Below are 19,772 nucleotides of genomic sequence, written 5' to 3'. Positions count from 1 at the left end.
CGCGGCACTGGGATGGGCCCCCCTGGTGGCACGGCCCCAGCTGCACAGGAAGGGCCCAGTGGCCCTCTCTGGGAAGGGGCCTGGGGGCCCCCTCACCACCCCTCGGAGGAGAGCAAGAAAGAAGAGAACTTCTTGTAGTTTCTCCTTTCTCAAATAAGTCATCACAGAGGCGTTACCAGCTTGCCTAATTGGGTTAGTAACCTGCCCATCGTCAGAGCTTTCAGCGACTGGCTCTGTGCCAGACATAGAAGTTTTGAACAGCTTTTTTTTCTCTGCCCCTACAAACCAGGTTTTATTAAACCAACACAGTTATGCATCCAAATGTTCTTGAGTTAAAGCACTAGTATTACATCCAAAAGCAAGACCCGGTGATTTACAAAGATGTATCTAGCAGTGGTATTCCATGCTAGTCTCTGTAGGCATCCTGTACAGTCCTCACATTAAATCCACTTTGATGGAATTTATACACACACGAGACGCAGGAACTGACCTTGCCAGTCTTTTAAATAAGCCATTTTGCCTCCCAATGAACTTAATCAGTCTGTGAATTTGTTCTTAATAGCTTATGAAGAAAATCAGTGAGAGGTACAGTAACAGACAGCTAGTTGATCTTGAAAGATTTGATGAGGTCTGCAGCCAGCTGTCTTAATGTTTTAAAATGTTAAGAAAAACAGCCATAGCAAAATTCTTACCAATAAGACTTGAAGTTCTTGTACTGAAATTGTAACTTTAATTCTTCTGGCTCAAAATTCTGAACAAGACTATGACTTCTCTGAAACAAAATAATACAGACAGCAGCCACATCTAGGTTTCTGAGTCAGGAAGCTGAACATGAGTCTTTTGCTTCATGCCTTACTATAAAAGAAGGCAGACATCATGAGTGAAAAAGATAGTAGTAGTAAAAAAAGTACATAAATGTATGTGAAAACACCTTGCCTCTCTTTTTTAATCACTTATTCCTGATCTCCAGTCTGCTTTAACCAAATCCAAGCACTATCTGCATTTTTTTACATATACTTGGGGGGAAAAAAAAGAAAAGGGAATGTTACATAATGAGCACATAGGATGGTATTGCTTAGTGTGAAAAAGATGACAAACCAGAGCAGGGCATGGCACTTGATGGATTTCTTGGCAGCTAGGGCTTATCATGAATGGGTTTTTTTTTTTTGAGCTTGGGACCACAAGTGACCCTATTGCCCTTTTAGCAGTAGGAAGAAAAACCTGGGAGGTAATTTTTATTCAGATAATTATAGGAACAAATCAAATGTATTTTTGAGAACATGCCTATCCAAAATTAATGTCATTAAACACAGAAAATCTTGAACTAGAATGGCATATTCAGGATATATAATGATTTTTCTGAGTTTATGTTGATTTTTTAAATTCAGAGGTCTGTGAGAAAATGAAAAAAAAAAGATGCTTTGCTGAATTTGAAACTGTTGTGACTTTACTAACATATATCTGTTCTGGCAGAGAGAAGCATGTACTTTAATATATTAATTCCCAAGATACATTTTGCTTGAAGTTCAAAGCCCAAGCTGTCACATTTATGTGACCATTTGCAGTGTCTGAAAAGCAAGGTTCATGTGCAAACAAACCTTGAGACAGGTACCTTGAAACAAGACAGGTAAGCGGGGACTAAGAGGAGTTTCAGAGATGCAAAACCAAAATATGCCAAAAGATTTAAGAAGTTTGTGTCAGCTTCTGTCCTACTTTACAAAACTTACCAAATTCAAACAAACTAGTGTGCATAAACCAAAGAAAAACTTTCTCCCCTCCAAAAAGGGCTCACCCACCCTAAACCCAGGAGCAGCAAAACCAATAACACTTTTGCTCCTTTGGCTATTTACTTCCTTTCTATTTAAACATACACTACAGACAGGATTCTGATTACCATGATTAGAAACACCATCATCCCATCATCTTCTTTCCTAGTCTTGCTTCCCACACTAAATCCTGTTCAACGCTTCCTTTGATATAAGAATGTATTTGTTTCAGTGGGAGTCCTCCCATTCCCCATGCACATCATATGTCATTGCTTAACACATCCCCCCAAGTATTCCATAACTTCCCAAGTGCTGTCTACTGGTACCTTATCTACTGTTTACATAACTGCATTTTTGGTATTGGACACTGCCTCTACTTGGTATTTCTAATTGTATAAAGGGGTGGAGTACAGTGCCCTTAAATTCTCCATCTTAATTTAAGAGTTTCCCTCGTTGTGTTACACAGTGATCTATTCCCTTTCAACTTTGGAATTGTAAATGAAGAATTGTTCCAATTGGTCAGATTAAGACCTTCCACGGTAGAGTAAATTTTACCCAGACCAGGCCTAACCTACACTCTGGCCATCTGAAGCTCAATCCCATTCCCCCATACTTTGTTTTAAGGTAGTTTAAGAGGCAGACCCTCCAAAATTAGCTATCTCCCCTTTAGTTTTAACCACTCCATTTCCGCCAACAAGGAGAGACAAATACAAGTAGATATAAGTGAAAAAACAGTTTACTTAAAAATTGAAACAGCAGCTGGCAAAAAATAACAGTAAATAATCACTAGTTACAAAATTGCTGAAATCTCAGGGACTGCCAGGAGCAAAGAGAAGCTCAAAATGGTGGAGGAACCCCTCCCCCAGGATGGTGGCCTGCGCAGCCCACCGTGTGTGGGGAGACACAGAGGAAAGATGGCGGCAGCCCTCCCCCTGTCCTTATCGCTCTGGCGGCACCAGGTGCATCATCAAAGGTGGATGGCACATGCTGGTGGCTGGATCCATCGGTGTCGGCTTTGCAGCCTCCAGGCCACTGGTGTCAGTGCTGCTGTCTTGGGTCTTACCCAAATGGAGGGGAGTAAGAGAAATGGACTCTTGAGCACCGATGTGCCATGGTCTGATCCCAACCAGCTCTGGCTTCGTTCTGCCACCGGGTGTTGCAAAAATTCACTCTGAAACAGTCTCTGATTGAGAAATGCAGCTTCTTGGGGTGCTACTGTTGCCACCTGGAAACTGGTCTGAAGCAGCCCTCTGAAAACCAGAGGGGAACCTCTGCCTGCACTGCCTCTGTGCACTCTCCCTGCAAGAACCAAAAGCAAAGAGTCAGAGCCAGGAGAGCTCTGCTTGGGTGACCCGACTTTTTAAAAAGCCCAGGCACTCCCCCTCAGCCACACAGCTGGGGCTTAAAGAGGCAGTAACAATTTTGGGCACAGATAGATGTGGAATACAGTAACATTTGGGGTTACTTACCCAGGACACTCCATGACCTGATTTAGCAACTAGGTCTGCCCTCTGTGTAGCCTTATCTCTGTTATTTTAGACCTATGTTACAGGCAGATTGTCTCTAGCTCTGGCTTTTGCTGTTCCTCGCTGGAATTCCTGGACTGACCTTAAATGTGACTTGTTACTTCATTCTGGATGAATGATCCCTGGATTGCCAACAGATCCTGTAACTACCTCCAAGTTGGCTCAGCTCAGAGCTGGCAAGAGCCCTCTCAGTGAGCCCCCAACCTGCACTGGGGTCACTTACTTGGACCCCTCATGGAGCAGCCCTGTTTGTGTTGCTTTCTGATGGGATGGCTTCTGCTCTCCCCAGGCAACTATTCACTACTGTGGTACCACTAGAGCTGTTGACATGGAGCAGACACAAAAGAAGGTATCTCCTTTTCTGCGTGACCTAACCGTACTTTACTCTTGTGGCTCTGCTCATGGAGCTGACCATGTCCACTGTGCCATCACTGTATTGGAAAGAAAAAAAAAAAAAAAAAAAAACCAAAACCACAGAGAACTAAAATACCAGACTTCAACAAAGCAGTACACTGAAATGGCGTGACCATCTAATGAGAACAAAAAGGGCATGTAGGACAAATAAGCACTATCACATTCTTATCAGTTTTGATACTTTGTATCCAAGACTTTGTCTCTTCTACTAGGAAGACCTAGTAGAGCTTTTGTTGACCATGCTTCTTCTGTGATGATACTAGATTAAGGAATAAAATAATTCCCATAACCTGCAGAAAATTTAAACATTTTCAAAAAATCGTTTTTCACAAACTAGGGAATAAATAAAGTCAGAATATACAAAATGCTCATAGTGCAGAAATCCTTCCTTACATATACAAAGTGAATTAAAATGTTTTTTCTCAGTAAATCATAATTGTCTACTTCAATAAGAATTGTTTTCCATTTCAGCTACCTTAAGGATGAGACTTTAAAAAAAAATCACTTTCTACAACAAAGCAGGAATTTTTAACTTTAGCAATTGCAAACAGGAATTTTACAAAAACAGAAATTTTTTTGTGGTAAATTATTAATATGATTTCTGTGCTGCCAGTTGGTGAAGTCTATTCTCTAGCACCAGACTTTCTTAAGACCCTGGAAAAACAGCTTAAGGCACCCACCTCAGCAGTGACAATTCCAGAGTACCAAGCATTTAATTCCAGAGAACCAAGCATTTAAAAACTTGAATGCAAGGATTAAAGATGCTGGAGACACAAGGGCTGTACTATAGTCCCCAAATGACCACAACTAACCATCACAGGGAAAGATTGAAGCAGTTTGTCAAGGACTTGCACACTAAGCCTCCTCTTTATAAAGAAATACAAACTCAATGACATGTTTCTTGTGTGAAGAAGAATCCTTTTGATATTCTATTCTTTGACATCTGTATGGCAATATCTATTCAAATACTTCATAAATGTGCCAATTTCTCTCCTGAGCAGAACATACACTAAAATCCAGCAATGAACAAAACAAGATCAGGAACAAAAAAAAAAAGGCAAACAAATAAAACCACCAAGATCCTGAGCAGTCTTTTCAGTCATAGGCCAGATATCCATTTAAAAGGATAAATATATAGTATTTTAACTTGGTTTTTTGTTTGGTTAGGTTTTGTTCCTCCTCTTCAGCATTCCATGCGGCCAATCTCAGGTCAAATTCCTTCTGCAAAGGTTCTAGTGAAGGTTTTTCAGGGTTTGGGCTGCCACTGTAGTTTCTTTGGGTTCTTGTCTCAGTTGCCACGAAAGAAAAGAAAAAAGACTTTTGCAGACTATATTTTTAATTACTAGCTTAGTTCTTTTTTAAATGTTATTTATTATTTAAAGCGCTTTTTTTGACTCCTGCTATACTTGAGTTGCATTCAAGGCCTGTCAGTTAGGAATAAAAATTGGCAGTTGAAAGGCAGACACTGTTAGCTCTTAGAAAGGTTACCCATCCTTTACCTCCTTTTCTCTGAGAAAATACAACACCCAGGAACTGGGAGGCTAAACCAACTGTGCTCTTTACTTATCATGACTGATACCATGGCAGCTCTCTCCCACATGAGACAGTGGTACATCATTAACAAAGAAGTATGCTGAGAAAAACAGAACCAAAATGTCACAACTGACACCACAGGAATTCAGATGGGGCGGGCATTCACAAATCTTAGTTTCAGGAACTAAATGCAAATATGAAATATTAATTTGTGCATTCATTCTCCAGAAAGACACACTCATGTAATTTAAGAAGCACCAGTGTATACAGAAGAAGGAACAGGAATCAGAACTTCTGTAATGGATTAATAGTCATCAGGAAGTGGTTTGGTGCAGTGATGTTGTTTTGGCAAAACATATGCTGTCAACTTTCTCTGGCATATGATGCCAATATATTTGATACAAATTTTGCAAAACTGATCCTTCAGTGGAGAATGCCCTTTTACTTTTCAAAGTCTTTGTTATATACTTGCAAGAAATAAAAGGGCAAACATAATTTTTTGTAGTGAATAACAATAAAAATATTCCTTTTCTATAAGGCTCAACAGAATTCTATACATAAATTTTAAAAAACAACTCAACATTGTATAGAAATATATGCCAGGTGTCATAGGGAGAAAAATCCCTGTACCTAAGGGTTGGAAAGTACTATTTGTTGTTGTTACTTGAAATAACAAATTGGGTTTTTTGACAACAATTGCAACCAGTTGTTCTTTGGTTTGGTCTTGGTTTTTTGGGGGGTTGGTTTGTTTGTTTGTTTGTTTGTTTTTAAATGAAGCTTTACACTAGAAGACTTCTTTTGTGTGTGGTTCTAAATAAAAAATAAGTAGAGAAATTATGTCTGTCTTCACGTCATTTGAGAAGAATCATGCTGGGCTACTTTGTTGCTGGATCCTAGTTGAAGTGATAGCAAACAAGGAATCTCTCATGTCCTTTTCTTTCTTTGACACAAGCATTACCATAAAAAATGGATCACATGTGTTAAAGAGTTTGTTCTTACCACAGATTTTACCATTAAAATATACTCTATAATAAGACACCCTGAGTTTTTTCAAAGCAATTTTCATTGTTTCCTTCAAATATCTCAGGATATATATGCTATATAGGCTGATTGTGAAACATATTGCAAACAAAATCCCATTTGTTTTTAAAACTGCATATTTACTTCACATGCTATTGAGCACTTTCATTATATAGTTTTCATAAAAATGTAGGGAGAGGAAACTAAATTTTTACTAAGTTCTGCTTTGGAACTGTGGGACTCAAAAGTTTCTTGTCCTGCAGATGTCAAGGTTGCTTCTTATGTGTGGGCTAGACTATTTATAAAGTAACAGAGTTTTACAAAAACTTTTTTGAGCCTGGCACTAAAATCACCAGAAGTGGACAAGTGAGAAAAGAATTAGTAACACCAGAATCACACAGAGAACTGTTCATGTGTCATGTTCAGAGCAGTTACTACAGTTATTGTGGTTTTTTCATGATTTTTCTAAGGGCTAAAGCACAAGAAGGTAACCCCTTATATAAAGAACATCACATCTTGTCTTAACTCAAAGAAATCAAAATCCCACATAACAGTAATTTTTCTCTTTTCTAGCTGACCATGGAAACACAAAGTGACTTGTAATTACAAATATTGTGCTGTGCACTTGACATCACCAGTTTGCTGGTGAACAAAGTTTTACACATATTTCATCTTGATGATGGCTAAGAGTTTATGTAGAACAAAATTGCCAACATGTCTTTCCTTTCCTTTTGGATCCTGTTCAATGTCTTTAGCTTTAAATTTATTTCCTATTTCAGACTCTAGTGTGCAGTTTCCTGTCTTTAAGGGAAAAAGTGTTGGATGGAACAGATGCATATAGTAGGAATATCTTGGGTCTACTATTCACACCTACATCTGTTACAAAATGATGATGGGAATTGCTGTTTTAAAGACTGTAAATGGCATGTCAGAATGACAATTTTAGATTTTTATCCTTCTTACCTAGTAAGGCACACTTGCTAATATACACTGAACTTCATTGGAGTTAGAAATAACTATTGTGTTTTGTTTTTTCCTATAAATGCTTTCAAAATATCTTAAAGTAACATGCTTTGATCAGGATACATTTTCTGGGAATGCCTCTATAACATACTTTCATTGACATAAATATGTACAAAGTAAAACCATAAAAGATGTGTTATCTTGTCATTTTCCTTGAACAATATTCTGCAGATTGCTCAGTTCCAAAGCCCTCATTTGGCTGTAGAGACTGACTTGTGCATGTGAGTAATTATTGTTACTGAGGAGTAAAAATCTTACATGAAATCAAATGTCTTTAGCTATTCTGGAATATAAGGAGGCAGAATCAATGAGAATTTGGCTGTATTTACTTACCTCAGAGTCAAAATTCAAGTAAATATAAGGAAACAGTCAGTCAAACTTGCCACAGAAACATGCACTGGCAGTTTCCCAGTACACTTTTCTTCTTTTATTTAGGTAGATGCATCTGTATCAACAAAAAAAAACCAGTTTGAGCATTAGGGTCAAACCACATTTTTAGGCTTTTTGCAATTACTGTCCTTGCCTATGGCAGGGGTGTTGGAACTAGATGATCTTTAAAGTCCCTTCCAACCCAGAGCATTCTATGATTCTGTGATTCTATATATGTATGGTTTGTACTTTCATCCATGCTTTTGAATTATTTCAATTATTTTGTGTATTAAAATTGAAAATAAAAGCAGTAGTAGGCTGATAGCATCTAGTGGCATGTTTACATTAGCCCTGAAAGACTGTGCTTTTTCTGCAACATCTAAATCCCACAACTCATTGTTGTGATAGTTAATTGAAGTCAACATCCTGTTATATTCATTGTATGTATTATTTGAATAATTTTATTATGTATTAAGATGCTTTTTCTAATTTATTCCTTTGCCAGCCTGACTACTACTACAATTTTATTCTCATTACCACAGTATGACTTTTATTGCTCAGAATTACACAAAAAATGTAAAACTTATTTTTAAGAGAAAGCACTTTCTCCTGGGATAATAAATTGAAGGTAAAAAAATTCAAGCACCTTTCAAACTCTCAAATTAAGAAATTTTGTTGAACATGTATCAGTATATATTGTGAGAAGAAATAAAAGAAACATGAAGTTATTTGTACATAATACAATATTTCTGTCTTCACCATTCCAAGAGGAGTAGATGATTTCTCACTACTGTCTTTAGGCATTTAAATAAAGGCCTAAAACTAGAAATGTAGGATCACAGCATACTCAGGAGAGGCAGATGTCTACAGAATGTGGTTCCGGGCACCACAGTTGCAAAACTAGCTGTTGACTCTTTCCAGCACTCTAAATAACATCTTGGAGATACAAAACTCACTCTGTGAAGTGCTGGAAGATATTTGGTCCCTAAAGTAGGCGCTTGTTTTAGGTAGTATACATACACCTCTTTCCTCCACCTAGTGTTAAAGTACAGACTTCTGCTTCTGCATACTAGACAAAATGTTGCACTTAAAAGTGTTTGAGCGAGGAAAGAGGGATTGTGAATTTTAGCTCAACGGGTTAGCATTTCTAGGGTAAGTAGTCTCTCCTCCAGACCTAATTGATTCACTTATTCAGATAGTCATTAACAGACCTGCAGGCCAAGAAGAGTCCACACTGGGGTATGTTTGTCCTGATGGATTGTAGTCTACCACAGTTGAGCGAGCAGGTGAAAAGCGTGAGTAGGCAGGAGTGGCAGAGAGCAACTAAGCTAAGTGTTGAAGCTGATTTCTTTAAGGGGATAAATTTAATCCAGTGGACCTTGACAGGTTTAAGGAATGAGCCCCTCTGAACCCCATGAAATTTAACAAGTGTAATGCCCTGCATGTGGGTCAAGGAAAAACTCAGTATCAATACAGACAGGGGAATGAATGGATTGAGAGCAGTCCTACAGAAGGCAACTTCAAAATACTGGTGCATATAAAACTGGACATGTGCTGGTAATCTGCACTTGCAACCCAGGAAGTCATGGGTTGTATGGAAAGAAGCTTGCCCAGTGGGTACAGGGAGGTGGTTCTTCCTCTCTGTTCTCCTCTGATGAGACCCCCCTTGGAGTACTGCATCCAGCTCTGGCATCCCCAGCACAGGAAAGACACAGACCTATTAGAGCAGGACCAGAGATGGGCCATAAAAATAATTAGAGAGTTGGAACACCTATGAAGAAAATCTGAAAGTGTTGGAGGTTGTTCAGCCTAGAGATGAGAGTTTTTGGGAGACCTTATTGCAGCCTTTCTTAAAGGGGCCCTAAAGGGGTATTGCAAGAAAGCCAGGAAGAGGCTTTTCACTAGGCCCTATAGTGACAAAAAGAGGAAAAATGGTTTTAAACTGCAAGAGAGTAGATTAAGATTTGATATAAGGAAGAATTTTTTTATGATAATGGTGGTGAGACACTGGCACAGGTTGCCCAGAGAAGTTGTGGATGCCCCATACCTAGATGTGTTCAAGATCAGGTTGAATGGGACTTCAAGCAACGTGGCCTAGTGAAGGATGCCTCATGGCAGGGGAATTGGACTAGGTGATTTTTGAACATCCCTTCCAGCCCAAAACTTTCAATGATTCTATGAGTCTTTTAATTCAACTGTATTTTAATAGGCAATAAATTAATTTTTCCCAAGTTGAGTCTGCTTTGCCCATGATGGTATTTGATACTTGATTTCCTTTTGATTTCCTTTGGCAAGCTTTTGTTTGTCTTATTTTCTCCCTGTCCTCTTGTGGAGGGGGAGTGAGAGAGCAACTGTGTGGCTATCTGGCAGCCAGCCAAGATCAACCCACTACATTATACCTCTTGAAAACAGCCTAAATTAAACTTAACTGATATGTCTGGAATTATAAATTTCAAATAAAATTTTGTCTGCAAAATATTAGTAAGAGTTTTTCTCTTTTATTAATAAACTTCTGTTGCCTGTCATGTCTCTATTTTAACTAATCAGTTGTGCCTTATTGTTTTTGTCAGAAAAGGTTGCACCTTTTCTGCCTATAGGGAGCTTTGCCACCTATATTGAGATTAACTAATATTGTCCAGGATAAAGCAAATCCTTAAGGAAATCCTTAAGTGGTTGATGACAACCCCTCCATGGTTGTTGTATGATGAAGCTGGAGAAAACGGCATAACACGTGGCTGTATGTAATGTCACTGAATGAACCGATATCAAGAAACTTAACTGAGATTGGCAAGCATTTAAATTTAATTACATTTAAGCACTTCACTTTCAATCAGTAGTCTTTCCTTTTTTTAAAAAAATCCAGCAATATCTATACTTTTATAAACATCCAGAAAAGAAGCCAGTGAAATTCTAAAGAAATTTTAAAATCAGGGAATAGTATTTTTCCATGAAATTATCCAGTGTCCTCTAAAATTCATATGAACCTTCAATTTCATGGTTTTCCTTATGTTTTTGCTAATATGGTTGTTTCTTCTCCTGAGGAGAATGTTGCTGTGGAAGCTGGTTTTGTATGTATTTGTATACACTCAGCTTTTTTCTTTGGGCCCTTTTATAATTCTACAGATATTTCAGTCAGATGTGTAATTTTATTCTTAAAATTCTATACACGTGAAAACAAACAAAAAGGCTTATATCGACTGTTCAAGCTAAAGCTCAGCCTTCAGGCATGCCTTCAATGTATATTAATCTACTCATGATTACTCCACATTCCTGTAGCCATCATGTTTATACTAGCTATACTTATTCTTGCATTTTTTTCCTGTAAAAGAAGGACAAAACCAAAACTTAAAAACTTAAAAACTCTTAAAAAACTACATATTGAAGAGATTCACCTAATTTGAGTCTACATATACCACCTGCCATTTATTTTAGGTTCTATATGAGTAGAAAAAGAATGAATGTAATTGAATGCATGAAGAAAGAATCATTTTACTGAGCTAAGCATATGATAGCAGGTGCCTGGAAAATTGCTATGACAGTGTACCAAGGAAAATATGAAAACTGCATTCTCTCATGTAAATTAGGAGGCAGGGAAAATTAATATTAGTTCTCTTATCTAATCTTTCTTCTCATAGATGATTTGCAGGGTATCTTTCCAGGGAATTGAAGGCTCAGAAAGAATGTACTGGCAAGGAGAGGACCAAAATGGATGTTTTCTCAACAGTAGAACTGTCACATACATTGAATTCCAGGTTAGCAACAGGCAAATACTAAAAGGCTTGGCTTAGATCTTCTCTTTTGCATTTGGGAACTGATTCAAATCTGCCTAAGCCAATGTGAATAAAAAAATCAGTGTACTGTGGTTCAGTTCTTTAAAAAATCCTTTCATATAAGAATCTCAGTATAGTTTCCTCACAGCTTTTATTACATACACTGGAGATAAGCACTGGGCCTTCAAAAATTAGGTTGATCACAATGCAAATATGTAGCTTTGGATGCCCATATTTTCAACTTGTTCTTTCATCCAAAACCTTGGAGTATGATTTTCAGAAGCATAATTTTAGATCATGTCATTTGAATAAATTTTTAGTTCTTCTGTTGAGTGTCTTCACTTTGAAAGCCACAATTTCCTCAAATTCTAAGCATCAAAATGAAGTATTGGCCTACAGAAACTATTTTTAGGCTTGCATGAACTTATATGTTCAGTAAAGACCACAAATAAAAACAACATCTCTCTAACATTAAGCCAGCATAAGAATAGGTATGGAAGAAGGTATGTGAATAACCTCAGTACACCTACTCATTGCGAAAACATCAGTATAAACCTAATTAAACATGTAATTAATCTCTTCAACCACAGTCTTAAAGTTATTTTGTAAATCATCATACCCAGTGTTACTTGAAAAGACAGACCCTCTCTTTAATCACATATAATAGTGAAACCTTTCTAGCTTGAGAGTGGAGGTGAAGAATGCCATCTCCTCTTAGAAGCCACAGCTCTGCCTCTTTCCTACCCTGGACAAAAAAAAAAGAAGCTGCCCAGCACAGTGCAACTTTATCGTGAAAGCTGTGCTCTGTGTGGTAGAAGTTTGGTTGCAGCCAATTCTGTAAGGAGAAAGTTGTTGTTCTGCTAGGGAGGGAGGGCAGAATTTCACAGAGACTGTGAGAAAGCATCCCCAAATGAGTTCCTGCCTGGGATAATACTACACTGATATTAAGTGTTTACTTTCAGAATATGTCTGTTGTTTCAAAATTCCTTTGACAGGTTGAGTTATTTTTAAGTTACAAGATATTATATTTCTTCATAACCCATATAGTTTCTGTCTACAATTCTCAGTTTATTATGATATTCAGTAGTTGTTAAAAACACTGTGACTGGATATATTAAAATTTTAGTGAAATTGAGTCTCTAAGGGAATCAGACGTTTCATCTGAGACATGGACAAGTCATACAAAAATCAAGGGAAGCTATTCCTTCTCTCCCTGTCCCTATATTTCCCATCACACTCATACACACATCACTAACACAATTTTTATCCTACAGATAATTTGAAGACATTACTATTCTTTTGTTTACGCGAGAAAAGTTAGTTTAAAAATACATATTCTAATACATAATAAAGAAGTTTAATTTTCTTTAATATGCCAAAAGCTAAGGTTGCATTGCTAGCAAGTTTTCATCGTATCTCAATCAGCACATTTGGCTTGCAGCTCCTTAGAGAGATAATTCACTGAAGAAAAGTGAATTTCAATGGCCTCAGCAGATGTTTAAAGTTCTGCATGTATGGAAAGTGAATAAATATTTGCATGAATGTGGAGTGTTATAACAAAGAAGCTCTCAGTCAAATTTTGGTCTCCTTACTAGTATTGGTAAAGATAACAGGACTTTTAAATATTCAAAGGCAGAAAAAAAGAACTTTAGGAAATCTAAGAGTTATACATAACAAATATAGAATCTTTCAAATGAAGCAACTTTCAGAACTCCTAGGAAACCTGTAGAGCAAGTCACTTGAAGCAACAGGGATGGCAGTGCTTGTTATCAGGAAGACCATGATTAGTCAGATAGTGCCTTATCCTACACTCAGCCCCATAGTGTGGTTTTATGCTATCTGTTCTGAAAAAACAGAGTTGTTCAGAAATAAAGACAGGGCTGCTGCATTGTCTTCTATCAAATTCTCCTCTGCCTCTGTCAGACCTGATGTTCTGGTTTAACCCCAGCCAACAACTAAGTACCACATAGCTGATCACACAATCCTCACTTCCTCCCCCTGTTGTAGGGGAGGAGAATAGAAGAGAAAAGATAAAACTCCTGTGTTAAGATAAGAACAATTTAATAATTGAAACAAAAACCAAACAAAAAACAACACAAATTTACATACTGAACCTGATATTCTACAGTATGGAGTATCCTTTTGGTCAGTTTGGGTCAGCTGTTCAGGCCATGCTCCTTGCAGGTCCTTGCTGCTCCTTGTGCAGCTCTTCACTGGCAGAACACAAGAAACTGAAAAGTCCTTGACTCAGGGTAAACACTACCAAGCAACAACTAAAATATCAGTGTGTTATCAGCATTATTCAAATACTAAATTCAAAATACAGCACTGTACCAGCTACTAAGAACAGAACTCTGTCCCAACTGAAAACAGAAAACTTGTAGATAGTAAGACATCCAAATAAAGAGTTAGGCTGTTTTATTTCCTTATGTCCAACTCTATCTATCTCATGTATTTCATTTGTTCAGCCACTGCCCACAATCTTGCAATTAGATTTTAACACTTGGAAAAGGACAGTAGAACAAAACAGCAGTTTACTCTCAGGACAATAGAACACAACAACATAGCCTTGGAGAAGTAGATAAAGAATGTAACTTAAGCAAACAAAAGTTATGCAAGACAAGCAGGATGCCAGCTCAGCTTTGTGAGGCTGACCGAGTAGAAGTTATGCAAAACAATTATATCGTGCTTACTCAAAAGCAGGGCTTGAGGAACAGCTGCCTAAAAAGGACACTGGACATTGAACACTACCAAAGAAGATCCTCAAAGAACCATATTGGGAGTTCCGATAGGGGGTGGGACTATGTAAAATAAAGTAATGCATATACATCAAGGGCATGGGGAGAGCTAATGAATAAGTAATGAATGTGTATGATGAAAACTCTGTTCACCCAACGCTTGGCACACTCGAATAGAGGAAGGATCCTTTGAATGACCAGTTCACTGCAATAAAGAATGCCTGCTTTTAAATACTCAAAACTGTGTAAGAAAATTTCTATCTGGCGCATTTTGGTATCAACTTCAAGTCTAAAAGTTACAATTCCGGATGCAGCTTGAATTCAGAACTCTTGAAATCTTCTCAAATTTTATGAATTCCATCACCAGTGATGCCTCGGAGTAATGGACTGTGGGACTTCACTACCAGATACTGCCCTAATCCTAATATTTCATGGCTCTTGATATTAAATGCTGCCCACCAGGTGGTGTAAACTTTGACTGTGTCCATAGGGAAGCACGAAGGCAGAGCTATTTCTTTAAAGAAATTGGTTATTCAGAACAAGTGGGGTTTTGCCAGGTCTCTCCTGGCATGCAGCAAACGAAATACTCCAGTTTTAAACAATTACCAGTTCTGCTAGCTCTTATTTGGTATAATAAACTGTAGTTACAGGGGAGGTTTTTCTACACAAATTGCCAGACTCAAGCAACAAAAATCTGTGATTGTTTTGAAAAGCAGGGGTTTCTGAATTTTCTTGCAGAACAGCACATTTTTTATATGAATGATTACTTATGCACTCATAGAAGATGAGCTTAAAATCCTTCAGAGAGACTAGATCTTACCATTCCAGCCCCAGGAGAAGTGGCAAAAGTAGTGCTATATCATGTGTCGTCATTTTCTTAACGTAGCTGTTAAAGCCGGTATCCATAGGTCCTGATAAGGAATGTCTGAGGTTTTCTCACTAGTCATTTTCATTTTCCATTTCCCTAGACATTTTTGACATTGAGAGTTTTTATTCACAGGTTGCCGTTGTCTAGGAGATGGGGTATAAGCCTTTTCAACAGAAATTGTGAAAAAGAGAAAGAGAGAAAATGAGTAAGAAATTGAAATGACAGCTTTGGTGATGGCTTTTTGTTCATTTAGTCAACTGTGCTATAGTGCTGCTGAATGAGCAGTTTCCACTGTATCTCAGAAAAAATATGAAAGAGCAATGAGTATGTATTTCTTTCCTCCCTGTAGTGCTGCATATGATGTCTTTAATGGTGTTTCAACTTGCTGAAATAAAATTTCTACCAAATGTTCCTTATAATAGAAGTTGTCATTGTCTATGAAATTTTAAAGTAGTAGTATATATAAAAATGTCAGCATTTAACCTTCCATGATACCACAAATAATCTAAGAGAAAATATCAGTATGAATAGCTCCTATCATGTCTTGCTCAATTCAATTTTTACACTTCTTGTATCTGTTCAACTGGATCAATACAGTATAAAACCATTTGTGTACATGCATTTTAAACTGATTTCCAAATACACCTCTTTGTGTCTCATACTTACATTTTGAAGAATGTATCGAGTCATAGAATCAGGGAATCGTTTGGGCTGGAAGGGACCTTAAAAATCATTCAGTCCCAGCCCCCCTGTGATAGTCCAGGACACTTTTCATTAGACTGGTTTGCTCAGAGCCATGCCCAGCCTAGACTTCAACACTTCCAGGGATGGGCATCCATAACTTCTCTGGGCAACATCTTCTGGTGCTTCACCACCCTCACAGGAAAGAATATTTTCCTAATATCTAATCTCAACCTACCGTCTGTCAATGTGAAGTCATTCCCCCTTGTTCTGTCGCTACATGCTCTTGTAAAAAGTCCCTCTGTATCTTTCTTGTAGGCTTCCTTCAGGTACTGAAAGGCTGCAATTAGGTCACCCATAAGACTTCTCTTTTTCCGGCCAAACAAACCCAATTCTGTCAGCCTTTTCTTACAAGAGAAGTGCTCTATCCCTCTAATCCACTCTGTGGTCCTCTTCTGGATGCTCTCCAACAGATTGATGTCGATGTCTTTCCTGTGCTGACAACCCCAGAGTTGGATGCAACACAGGAGGTGGGATCTCACCAGAGCAGAGGGGCAGAATCACCTCACTCATCCACCAGCACACCCAAGTCCTTCTCAGCAGGTCTGCTCTCAATCTGTTCATCCCCCAGCCTGTACAGATAGCAGGGGTTGCCCTGACCCAGAGGCAGCAGCTTGCACTTGGTCTTGTTAAACCTCATGAAATTCCTATGGGCCCACTTCTCGAGCTTGTCCAGGTTCCTCTGGATGGCATCCTGTCCTTCAAGTGTGTCAACTGCATCACTCAGCTTGGTGCACTTGCTGAGGATGCACTTTATCCCTTTGTCTATGTCATTAATGAAGAGGTTAAATAACACTGGTCTCAATACGGATCCCAGAGGGACACCCCTTTTCAGTGATGTCCATTGGGATTCTGAGCCATTGACCACTATCCTCTGGATGCGACCATCCAACCACTTTCTTTTCCATATAACAGTCCACTCAACAAATCACTTTCTCTCCAATTTAGCAAGAAGGATGTTGTGGCAGTGTCAAAGGCTTTACATAAGTCCAGATTAATGACACCTGTACCCTTCCCTTTTCCCCTGATGTAGTCACTCCATCACAGAAGTCCACTAGGTTGGACAGGCGGGACTTGCCCTTGGTAAAGCTGTGCTAGTTGTCCCAAATCAGCTCCCTGTTCTCCACGTGCCTTAGCATGGCTTTTAGGAGGACCTGTTCCAGGATCTTCCCAGGCACAGAGGTTGAGGCTGGCAGGTCAGTAGTTCCCACGGTCATCCTTTTTACCCTTTTAAAAGATGGGTACAATGTTTCCCACTTTCCGGTGACACGGAACTTCACCTGACTGCCATGAATTTTCAAATATCATGGAGAGTGGCTTGGCAACTGCATCAGGCAATTCCCACAGGAGTCTAAGATACATCTTATCAGGTTCCATAGACATTCAGACTCCTCAGGCAGTCATGAACCTGATCTTAACATACAGTGTGAGAGACTGTCTCTCACACTGTATGTCCATCATCTCATTCTGCTGTCCATCCACTCGAGAGGTGTGGGAAGAGATGCTGCCGTTGAAAACTGAGGAAAAAAATGCTGTTGACTACCCCAACCTTCTTCTCATTCATTGTTACCGGTTTTCCAGTGTTGTTTATCAGAGGGTGTACACCTTCTTTCACCTTTCTTTTCTGGTTAACACACTCGTAGAAGCCCTTCCTGTTTTCTTTGCATCCCTTTCCAGGTTCAGTTCCAGCTTTACCTTAGCCTTTCTCATCCCATCCCTACACAACCAAACTTCATCTCCAGGTCACCTGTCCTAGCTTCAACTGTCTATGCATTTTCTTCTTTCCCTTTAGTTTGACCAGCAGATCTCTATTCAGCCATGCTGGGCTCTTCCCTTCCTTGCTGGATTTCTTGCTCCTGGGGATTGCTAGCTCTTGTGCTCAGTGAAAGACTTTCCTTTAAGATCTGCCAGCTCTGTTCCAGTCCCTTGTCCCTGAGGACAGCCACCAAGGGAATCCCACTATCTCCCTGAAGAGCTGGAATACTTCCAGCTAGAATTCCTAAACTTCCTAGAGTTCAGGGGCTTAACTTTAATCCTTACCTGATCCATATCCCTCAGGACTAGGAACTTCACCAATGCATGATCACTGCAGCCCAGGCTGCCTCCAATCTTGATGTCCCCAACTAGCTCACTTTCACTGGTGACCAGCAGATGCAGAAAGTATTCAATATGAGGGCCCTACGTTCAAGTTGCAATGAATACAAATCATTCACTAATTAAGAAGCTGATTTCAATTTACATCTCAGTATTCAGGGATTTCAAGAAATCTTGGAGCTTACGTTTGCTTGAAGGCCATGTATAAAACAGTTAAAACCAGCTGTATTTTCTACTTTCCATACACAAAATTTCTTATTAGGGAAAATAAGAAGCTTTGCATATAGTTTCATGTATAGCAATTATATTGTACATATGCATGCATTAACTCCTGGAAATCCTGAAAAATCTATAATAAAAGTAATTCTAGGCATTTGTAATGGTTATGAGCAATCTTAGACTACGTGATCATAAATTTTGATTACATTGGTTAAAACGTTTCCTGCAAGACATGAAGACAGGAAGCAAATGGTAATGAAGAGCACACAGAAGAGAGAATGGAGACAATCCCAAATCAATCCAATTTCCTTTTGCTTTTAGTAAGGTTATTTAGCTTAGGCAGATACTTCAAACAACCTGTGTGCTCACATACAGGCATTATGAAACCACTCACACAGAAAATGGGATGGCACAGTAAAATATGTAATAAACACTGAGACCCACATCCATAAGCTACACTGAGATCAAAGAGCATATGCAAAGCTGCTGCCTGTACTTTGATAGATGCAATTTATTCAAGTTTAAAATTTAGCTCTGTGGGAATACAGAGGGGCCAATGCTTTTCTGCCTTTGTGCTACTGTTGGTGCATGCTTTGCTTCAGAGGTTATAAGGAAGAAATCTGAAGTTTTGTAGAAAGCCTCTCTTTCTATCTGCTTGAGCTTTGATTGACAGAAACAAAATCTAGTGTTTGCTTCTTAATTCTACATCATACCTGATCAGGCATGAATTTCACATTTACTTTATGACATCTAGTACATACAATACTGTGAATTTACTGCATGAGGTGAAGGCTGAGACAATGTTCTCCTTATAAAAATACACACACACCATTTGCGTGTGTGTTTGGCCCAAGGTACTGGATGTTGTTCTGACTTTCTCAAAGAAATTGTATTTTTGTGACTGATTTTATAAAAAAAATGATCATTTTTTGTAAAATATAAGCTCTGATTTCTTCTGGCTTCAAGAAAGACACTAAAATACACAAGAACTTTGCATTCACTTAACAGTACAAAGCAGCAGAGTTAGCACAAGCCAAAAAGAAATCCAAAAGCAAAAAGCCTTAATCTGTCTACAAAAAAAGGAATATATTGTTTGCTTAGAAATTCTACTAAAGTTAATTTTTCCTTTTTGTTCTTTTCTTCCTATCCTTTGGGAAGATCCCTTGGGTTTAGTGGAAAAGTGAGTTTTGATATGTGAGAAATAACTACCTGCTAGAGATCTACAATCTTCTTGGAAAAATACCATAACCTTATTCAATGGACAGGGAAATGGAGGCACCACAGCAAGCTGGTAGCTCGCCCCATGGAGTAGTATCAGGAATAGAAGTGGGCATATCCAAACCACAGCTCCAAATCCCATCAGCTAGGACACTTTCTTGTCATGTGTAGTGACACACAGTCATGCATTTTCCACTTCATTTTTTTCTTTAGATAAATTCCTGTAGTGTTTCTACTGTTATCCCTTGAACCATTTTCACAGTGTTGTGTTTTTTACCCTGCTCTTAATACACCAGTGTCATTCTTGGTTACATTGTAGAGCTGCATCCCAGCTAAACATTGTTATGGGAAGTCTGATTATGAGCACACTGGAACCTGCTCATTTAATTTATAACTTTAATGTTCTTTGAATGCAAACTTTTATAGTGAATGAATATTATAATTGATCCACTGTGAACAAAATGCTTGAATTA

General features: G+C 38.5%; 1 long non-coding RNA gene across 1 annotated transcript; it reads right to left on the bottom strand.

The window, feature by feature from the left end:
• Positions 1–2,573: 2,573 nt before the first annotated feature.
• On the bottom strand, positions 2,574–13,622 carry LOC116447570. Its single transcript, XR_004241602.1, has 3 exons — positions 13,536–13,622; positions 7,616–7,727; positions 2,574–3,065 (listed from the first exon to the last, which is right to left on the bottom strand). It is a non-coding gene; the product is annotated as an uncharacterized LOC116447570 (long non-coding RNA).
• Positions 13,623–19,772: the final 6,150 nt, after the last annotated feature.

This window comes from Corvus moneduloides, chromosome 1, assembly GCF_009650955.1.
Source record: "Corvus moneduloides isolate bCorMon1 chromosome 1, bCorMon1.pri, whole genome shotgun sequence".
Classification (NCBI taxonomy): domain Eukaryota; kingdom Metazoa; phylum Chordata; class Aves; order Passeriformes; family Corvidae; genus Corvus; species Corvus moneduloides.
Note: the sequence above shows the minus strand (reverse complement) of the source record. Positions and strands in the feature narration are given on the sequence as shown.